The following is a 7,488-nucleotide window of genomic DNA, read 5'->3' as shown; positions in this document are numbered from 1 at the left end:
ACACACACACACACACACACACACACACACACACACACACACACACAGACGCAGCGATATCTCGTCTACAAACCCGGCGATTTGCTCCCAATAACAGCATTGCTGCACGCTAGAACCGATCAGATTCACGGTGACACAAAAACACGAAATTGAACACACAAACGACTTTAAAAGGAACGCCTCCTCCAGCTTTCATCCATCTGCATCTCTTCTATGTCATTATCACGCCCCCCCCTATGCAGCAGGTCCTTTTAGTTCAGGTGCTGTGAGGTTAAGCCTCCGGTGCAGATTGCGTGTTTAACACTCAGAAGAGGATTTGCAGCCGGCGTCCTCGGCTGCAGACGCGTTACGGTTACCGCCGCTCTGAAAGAGGTTTCTTGACAAAAAAATAAGTAAATCACATATTTTAGATGAAATTTGTGCATCATCATAATCCACTGTTACCTCTGCATCCTAACAGTTACTTGTATTTCATAACTGGACAGATAAAAGCGGAAATGCTTTGTCATTTGTCTATTATCAAGTCAAAAATAAGATACTATATGTTTGCAGAGTTTAACTTTTTCTGGAGAGAAATCAGTGACAAAGGTCAGTCTTCACACATCAAGACTCTTACTTTGAAAATGTGGCCGTTCAGTGGGCTTTCTGCACTGCCCTTTAAAAGATATTCAATCGATTTTCTGCACTGACAAACTGTCAATCCAGTTATCGGGTGGTTTGTTTTGTAGCCCATGAATAACAAGTATTCGGGGCTTATTGAGACGTTGATTTATTTAAGACATATCACAATATGTCAATGGAGGCTCCGCCTGTTGTGGGAGTTTTCTTATCCTTGTACAGAGAGGTTCAATGTCAGACTGAACAGCGGTTAAACTTGCATAAGAAAGGAGTAAGAGTTTTGAGTTGCAGCCTTCTATGTATAGCATGCACAAATAGACTCACAAACTTAAATGCATGCACCGACACACTACAGACACACACACACACCTCCCCTCTCACTCTCCCAGTCACTCTTTGCCCCTCTCGGTCGCTCTCTGCCCCTCTTTCCCAGCACTAGAAATAACTTCAAAGAGGGCTGGTAGCCTTGAGGAGAGAGGGAGTGGGATCCAGTTACAGCGGAGCAGCTGGGAGGGCCCTACAGGTGGGGCCGACACTCCACCTCCTGTAACTTTATCGCCGTAAAGGGATCCCTTGGCTTCTCCTCTCGAATAATGAAGACTTCCTCCCTTTTGTCTTCTCCACTGGGACTAAAGGAACAATTAGCCAAGCTAGCCCGGCGTCCATCTTTTGTTTTGGCAGTCAAAACCAAAGTAAAGGAAAAAAACAAAGTCTTAGGGACTGAAAAAGGTTGATTTGTCAATAGAACATAAGTTACATTCTTTTGTGTTGTTAGGAACTTCACTCTACACTTATGGCTTCAAAGTGTGTCAAGTGATGGCAGACAGAAGCTTTTACTTTGAAAGGCCAATTCATTTGCATGTCAAAATGATTTTTTTGAACCGCTGAAAAAAAATCAACATTTTTTTTAGGAAAACGGTTGATTTTTTACTGACCTTTCGCTCCACAAATAAAGACACCAACCACAAAGCAACAAGGCAGCGCAGACCGGATCTCCTCCACCCGTTCTGACCTTTCACAATAAAAGCCCATAGCATATAATATTTGCAGTGTATTTTTCATGTATGTTATTTCTTCGTCGTGCCCACGGTGTTTAAAGGTCTTTACATGCGTAAGACAACTTTTCCTTTCCTCAAGGACGCATGAAGAAAAGCCCGCTTTGTGATGCCAGCCTCAGTGCAGTCATCTGTCTGCCCCCCACCCCACACACACACTACTCGCTCTCCCCTCCTCAACCGTCGCCGAAAATCACCTCCACGCCATCTTCATAGCAACGGGCAAAGCAAACAAGTGTCATGGTTTCAGAGTGAGCAGAGGACACCTAATATCATGTAAATGTCCTGATATGTAGCACAAGGCTCTGGGGTTGACAGCTTTAACACTGAGCAGGACGCCGAGCTTGTGACTCTATTAACTCTCTGCGAGTGCATCCCGAAACCATCAATGGCGTGTGTGTGTGTGTGTGTGTGTGTGTGTGTGTGTGTGTGTGTGTGTGTATACGCACACTCGAAAGTCCCTCTGGTGTCACTTTCAGCTCTTCAGTCTTTAAACCCCGGAGTGACGCGAACAAAGGACAGGCCGACAAAGTTCAGGGGTCAACATTGGGCTGGGTGCCACCATTTTGGAAAGAGAAGGAGGGGAGTGGAAACAACTGCCGCCCTCCTTCCCCGAAGAGATCACAGCATCTATGTGAAAAGATAAAGTAACCGCAAAGCAAATGCATCACCTCTCCGTGTGCAAAAAGGGCTGCCGTCCTGCGGAGGACGATTACAGATGTAGGCGAAGGAGAGCATAAATTATTTGTCAGCATCAAGGTGCAACAATGAATTCATTAGCGTGACTTAACAATGGAACAAACAAAGGAACATGGTGCTCATTAATAAACAATTCTATATGGCACACAACTGCTGAGTAGCGTGTACACGTGTTGGTGTGTTCTCTACGTATCAGCTTTTCTTTTTTCGTTCGTGTTTTGCTGAAATGAGTTTTGTCAATGAAGTATCGAGCAAAGATTTTATGCCAACGTTCAACACCACATTTGGTGTTTTGTGCATATAAAACTCCGTCCACCGCCCCAAATATCGGTGGCATCCCCCCGGCTCCGGCCCTCGCCATTAAAAACAAAAGTCCCTACTTAATGAGCTATGATTAATGCTGCTGCAGAACGGCTGGTGAGCCCGGGGGAGGGAGGCTGGACATACCTGGCGCAGTCAGCCTGCTGTGTGTGTGTGTGTGTGTGTGCGTTAGAGGGCCGAGGGGTTGAGGTTGCTAAAAGTGGACCGAGGGGAGGATTGCAGTCATCAACACCTAGGCTCTGAGTGGCCTTTGATGTCGCGCGGCGTCTTTGATGGGCCCCGGCCATGGAGGAATGCTGCTCGCCCTCCCTCCCCACCCACCCCAAAAAGCCCCCGGAGTTGTGGAATGCGACGCAAGCTGCTGCTGCTGCTGCTCGGCCCGCTGGAATGGGATTAGAGCATAGGCCCATATTGCCCCTCCTCCCCTCCCTCATCTCGCTCCCACCCTGCCCTCTGGGGGTGGACAACATGGCGGCTACCTTCGTCCAGACCCCTAAAAGTTTGGGATGATGGGGGGAAAAAAACAGGACATATAGTCTCCCCTACGAACCGTGAAGGTTCAACTCTTTAACGCTTTTAACAGAAAAACTACGTGAAAACAATCACACACCTCTTGCGGTATAATCAGTCTCATTTGTCCAGTCGTTTGTTCACTACTTCTCACACGAAATTACATTTGTCTAAATGCGTCAAGCGTTTTAAAAATAGTAATGTTTTTGTGATGTAGTGAGCGTACGACTGGATGAATGAGCATTATACTGCTCGAGTTGTGTGAGAGTTTGTCAGCAGGTATTTACGTTTTTCATATTCTTCGTTCATTGGGAGGCACGCGAGAAAATGTGTGGAAGGAAACTTCCAGAAGTACTTTGCTCAGTGTCATGACCATGATCGTCCGAATTCATGTCATCTCAATACGATTTCGCCAAAAGTCAACGGACGAAAATACCAAATAATCGGCCGGCTCTTTCTTCAGCTCAGCGACTCTTCTCCTGGAAATAAAAGACGATTCCGATGTGGCCAGTCTCCACGGGAACTTTCCCTATTTGGATTCACACGATGTGGGGGATCCACAGCAGAGGTGGGCCTGTGGAGATCAAACAGGTCCAGGGCGAGCAAGCTGGCCCGCAATCAAAAGCTAGAACACCACCTAAACCCCGATGCTTTGAGATATTAGATTAAGGGAATGGCAAACACTTCAGATGACCGGAGTCGCTTGCCAAATATGCACATATGGGCCTGGCATATCAAAGTGGAGAGCCACAATATGAAATCAGAGAGACTGTGGACTCTAATGCCGTGGACTCGCACACAGGTATGTGTGTGTGTGTGTGTGTGTGTGTGTGTGTGTGTGTGTGTGTGTGTCAGTTACAGTGGGAGATGAGTGTTGTAATCCCACCGCTCCTCAGAGGAGAGACAGACATTCTGTAAAGGTCAAGTTCATATTGTCCACACCCACTCACACACATCCACTCACACACACAAACAACACAAAACTTAGTGGACGACCTTCCACACAACAACTGCACAAACAAGCCGTTTTGGCCATGCGTGCCGGTGTCTGTCAGGGCGTGGCCGGACCGGGACGGTTTTTGCTGAGGATTGTGGAGAGTTGAGAGGAATGTGAACAGGACTTGCAGTACATGCACATGTTCACACATTTAAATGAATGGAGCGCACAGGCGGCGGGATTTCGTACAGAAACGGCAACTCCCCCTTCTCTCCTTACCTCGCTTTTCCCCCCTGGCCACAGGGAGGGAGGGAGAGAGGGGAGGTGGAGAGCATTAGCGCTGGTTTCAGATTTCGGCGGCCTCCGACTTGTTTTCTTTAGGAAACACTTACTGGGGCTCCAAATACACCAGAGGAAATGCTCACCGCCACCGCTTCCGGGTCGGATGGCTAAGGTCACGCTGTACTCCGGGGAAAGAGATGAAGAGCGGGCGCACCATTAAGGTATATGTGGAATGCGTTTAGCACCACCAGCAATTGGCCTTTATGATTTTGTCGCAAATGTACCGACCTTTAAAGAAAACACGAGAAGAATAAGTGCGCGAGGAGGTTTGAGGGACTGATTTTACTCCTGAAAACTGTTGCATGTAGAATCACCCTCTGAGACTTTCCTCAGCTCGCTTGCGTCCGCTTTTAGTTTCCCTTCCTCTCCCTTTCTGTTGCTTGCTCTCTTGGTTCTGCAAATGGCCCCACCATCACTTTTGTTAATGACAACCTGGATGGAGGCTTCCTCCTTCCTTAAGGGGTCATCTTGGATAGCAAGAACAGCAGCACCCGAAGCTATTAGGTCGCTCTCCAAACGCCTATTGTCTTTGTTGTTGCTTCAATAGGACGCGTGCAAGATTTTCACATCAATTTTCACATTGCATTTACAGAATGGTACACTGGCACCGATCTGTTCCTGCTTCTCAAATCTGAGGAATTTATGCTTTTTTAAATTTTTTGTTTGGGAATGTTGGTTGTTCAAAGTAATCACCTTGAAGACATCAAATTGGGCTTCTAGAAACAACCAAGCGATTAGCTAGATGAATCCATAATCCATATTTGCACGGCTGCAAACGGAGACAATAATAGTCAAATTAGCAGAGAGCTAACTTTTCAAGGCTTTACGTCAACTGCAAAGTGAATTCAACTGTAAACTATAGTCAACACAAGCCTTCAATAACAAGTGTAACATCATCAACAAAATGTGAGATATTTCACTACTCATGCGGGTAATTTAAAGCACCTTCATATTATTATTCGTTATTATTCTGGGAGGTCTGAGACACCATCAGGACGGACCAGTGGGCAGGTTTATCCCACATCTGACCATCTCTGCGCTTATTCCGATCAGCGATCAGGTTAGACAAGTCCCTCTATTCAGAGCGACAGTAATACCGATATCCCCAAAGAGAGGGAGGAGGTGGAGAAGAAGAAGAAGAAGAAGAAGAAGGGGGAGCAAAAATAAATCCTATCTGAGAGATTAACTCGCAGCACCCAACCGAGCCAGTGCTGGGTTCACTGGCTCACTCGGTCCTATCTTACCCACTAGCCTCTTGTTCTAAAGCAAAGCATGTCTTTGATACTCGACTAGAAGGAATCTGGAGGCGTTACAGGTTTCTTTTGTGCTTTACGCTGCACAGAGAGTCTGTGTGTGTGTGCCAAGGCTGGGATTTCTTTTCTTTACCCCCCTCCCTCTTTCTTTCTCTCCCTCGTCCCTTTTGCCTTCATCTCCTGCTCCCCTGCCCCCACCCCAAACACTAAATCACTGAATCACAAACCTGTTCTCTCCGTTTTTTTTGTGGCAACGATCACAAACTGTTATTTTAAAGCTCAAACTCTTCCTGGAAAAAAAAAAAAAAAAAAGTTTCAAACCTGCTGTGCTGGGGGATCAAAGTGGCCATATTTGGGTGGTGACCCAAGGAGGTGACTGCTTCAGAGGAGTTTGAAGGGAGGATAAGGGGGTGGGATTTTGGACAGAGAAGGAGGGGAAGGGAGAGGGGGAGTGTGGGTGAGGTTTGACTCCCCTTGGAGATTTTCTTAAACCCATTACATCAGCTTTTTTCTGCTTGATGGGCTCCAAGTCCGGGGCTTTTGTGAGGGTAGAAAATGACCTAAATTGACATGCAGAATGCTTGTGGTTGGTTAATTGTGGCCAGGCATTTTCTGGCATAAATAAAGCAAGATTCCAGAGGCCTTCTTCTTTAAGGCTTCTGCGTCTCTGAGAGCATGGCCTCCAATGGATGTAAAGTACCCAAAACCAAGATCTGATTCTGGGTCGTGATAAGAATCATATCAAAGGGATTTTCCCTCGTTGCTCAACACCCGAGCTGCAATTCAGCTTTTGACTTCCACTTTTCTAACGAACTGGGCAGTGCATGAATTTCTGCTTTTCCAACCGCCAGAATATGGTCCCGCCTCAGCTTTGATCACAACAAAGAGGCTGTCATAAGTGGCACATCCGCATGCTGAGGCTCTCTGACACTTAACAGCACGTTTTTCTACATCTATGATCGCACAAGTTGAAAAATTGGTCAATACAAGCTTCTTTTTTTTTGTTCCTCAAACAGAAGGGAGAGCAAAATCAAAAGGAAAGTGTGAAATAAGAACTGATGCAGCGGTCCTGCTAAGCTCTACCCACACATTCTAACCAAAAGGATTCACAATGGCTGGCCTAAAAAACATAAAAGAAAAAAAAAAAAAGGAGAAATTCAAAAGAGGCCACTTGCTGGTGCCGGGCAAACTGATCAGCAGCGCATAGACTGTCAAAAGCTAGTGGGAATGTCAAAAGCACCACTGATCTCTCTCTTTCTCCCCTAATGTGATCAAACAGGGGTTCGTTCCCTGGAGGAGGTCAAAGAAAGAGAGCGAGAGAAAAGAGAATGGAGGCTTTGGTGCACCGTAGGAAGCCGGCCACCAGCAGCACAACCAAGCAGCGAGCACAAAACAACACGCCGTCTCTGGAGCTTTCTCCCAGGCCCACGGCGAGAAAGAAGAAGAAGAAGATTGGGCCGAGGAGGAAAGAGTGGTTGGGCAAACAGTGAGGGGTAAGGGGCTCAAAAGGGGCCTGGTTGCCCGGGTGAGGGGGACCCGCTGCTCCAAAAATGTCCACATCAAGCGTCCGGCTACGGTCCAGGCCCCCAGAGGTGCGCTCCCAGTGCGCTCGGAGGTCAGTGGCATGGACAAAAGGGAACGAAACGGGCCTATGCTGGCAGAGCAGCTGGGCTCAGGGTAAAGAAGCTTATAGGACTGGAGAAAAGGTGTGTGTGTGTGTGTGTGTGTGTGTGTGTGTGTGTGTGTGTGTGTG

General features: G+C 47.1%; 1 protein-coding gene across 4 annotated transcripts in view; it reads right to left on the bottom strand.

The window, feature by feature from the left end:
• Positions 1 to 7,488, bottom strand: part of znrf3 (zinc and ring finger 3) — a 67,905-nt gene that overhangs the window by 35,322 nt on the left and 25,095 nt on the right. Inside the window, exon 1 of one of the 4 annotated variants that reach the window (XM_031848906.1) lies at positions 2,123 to 7,479. The exons of the other annotated variants lie outside the window; for them this stretch is intronic. The gene's annotated coding sequence lies outside the window, so the exon portion shown is untranslated. Of the gene's footprint in view, positions 1 to 2,122; positions 7,480 to 7,488 lie in introns of those variants that run through there. 4 annotated transcript variants of the gene reach the window in all.

Source organism: Anarrhichthys ocellatus, unplaced genomic scaffold (genome assembly GCF_004355925.1).
Source record: "Anarrhichthys ocellatus isolate YVR2014 unplaced genomic scaffold, GSC_Weel_1.0 scaffold9, whole genome shotgun sequence".
NCBI classification, from domain to species: domain Eukaryota; kingdom Metazoa; phylum Chordata; class Actinopteri; order Perciformes; family Anarhichadidae; genus Anarrhichthys; species Anarrhichthys ocellatus.
This window is presented reverse-complemented; position numbering and strand designations above follow the sequence as displayed.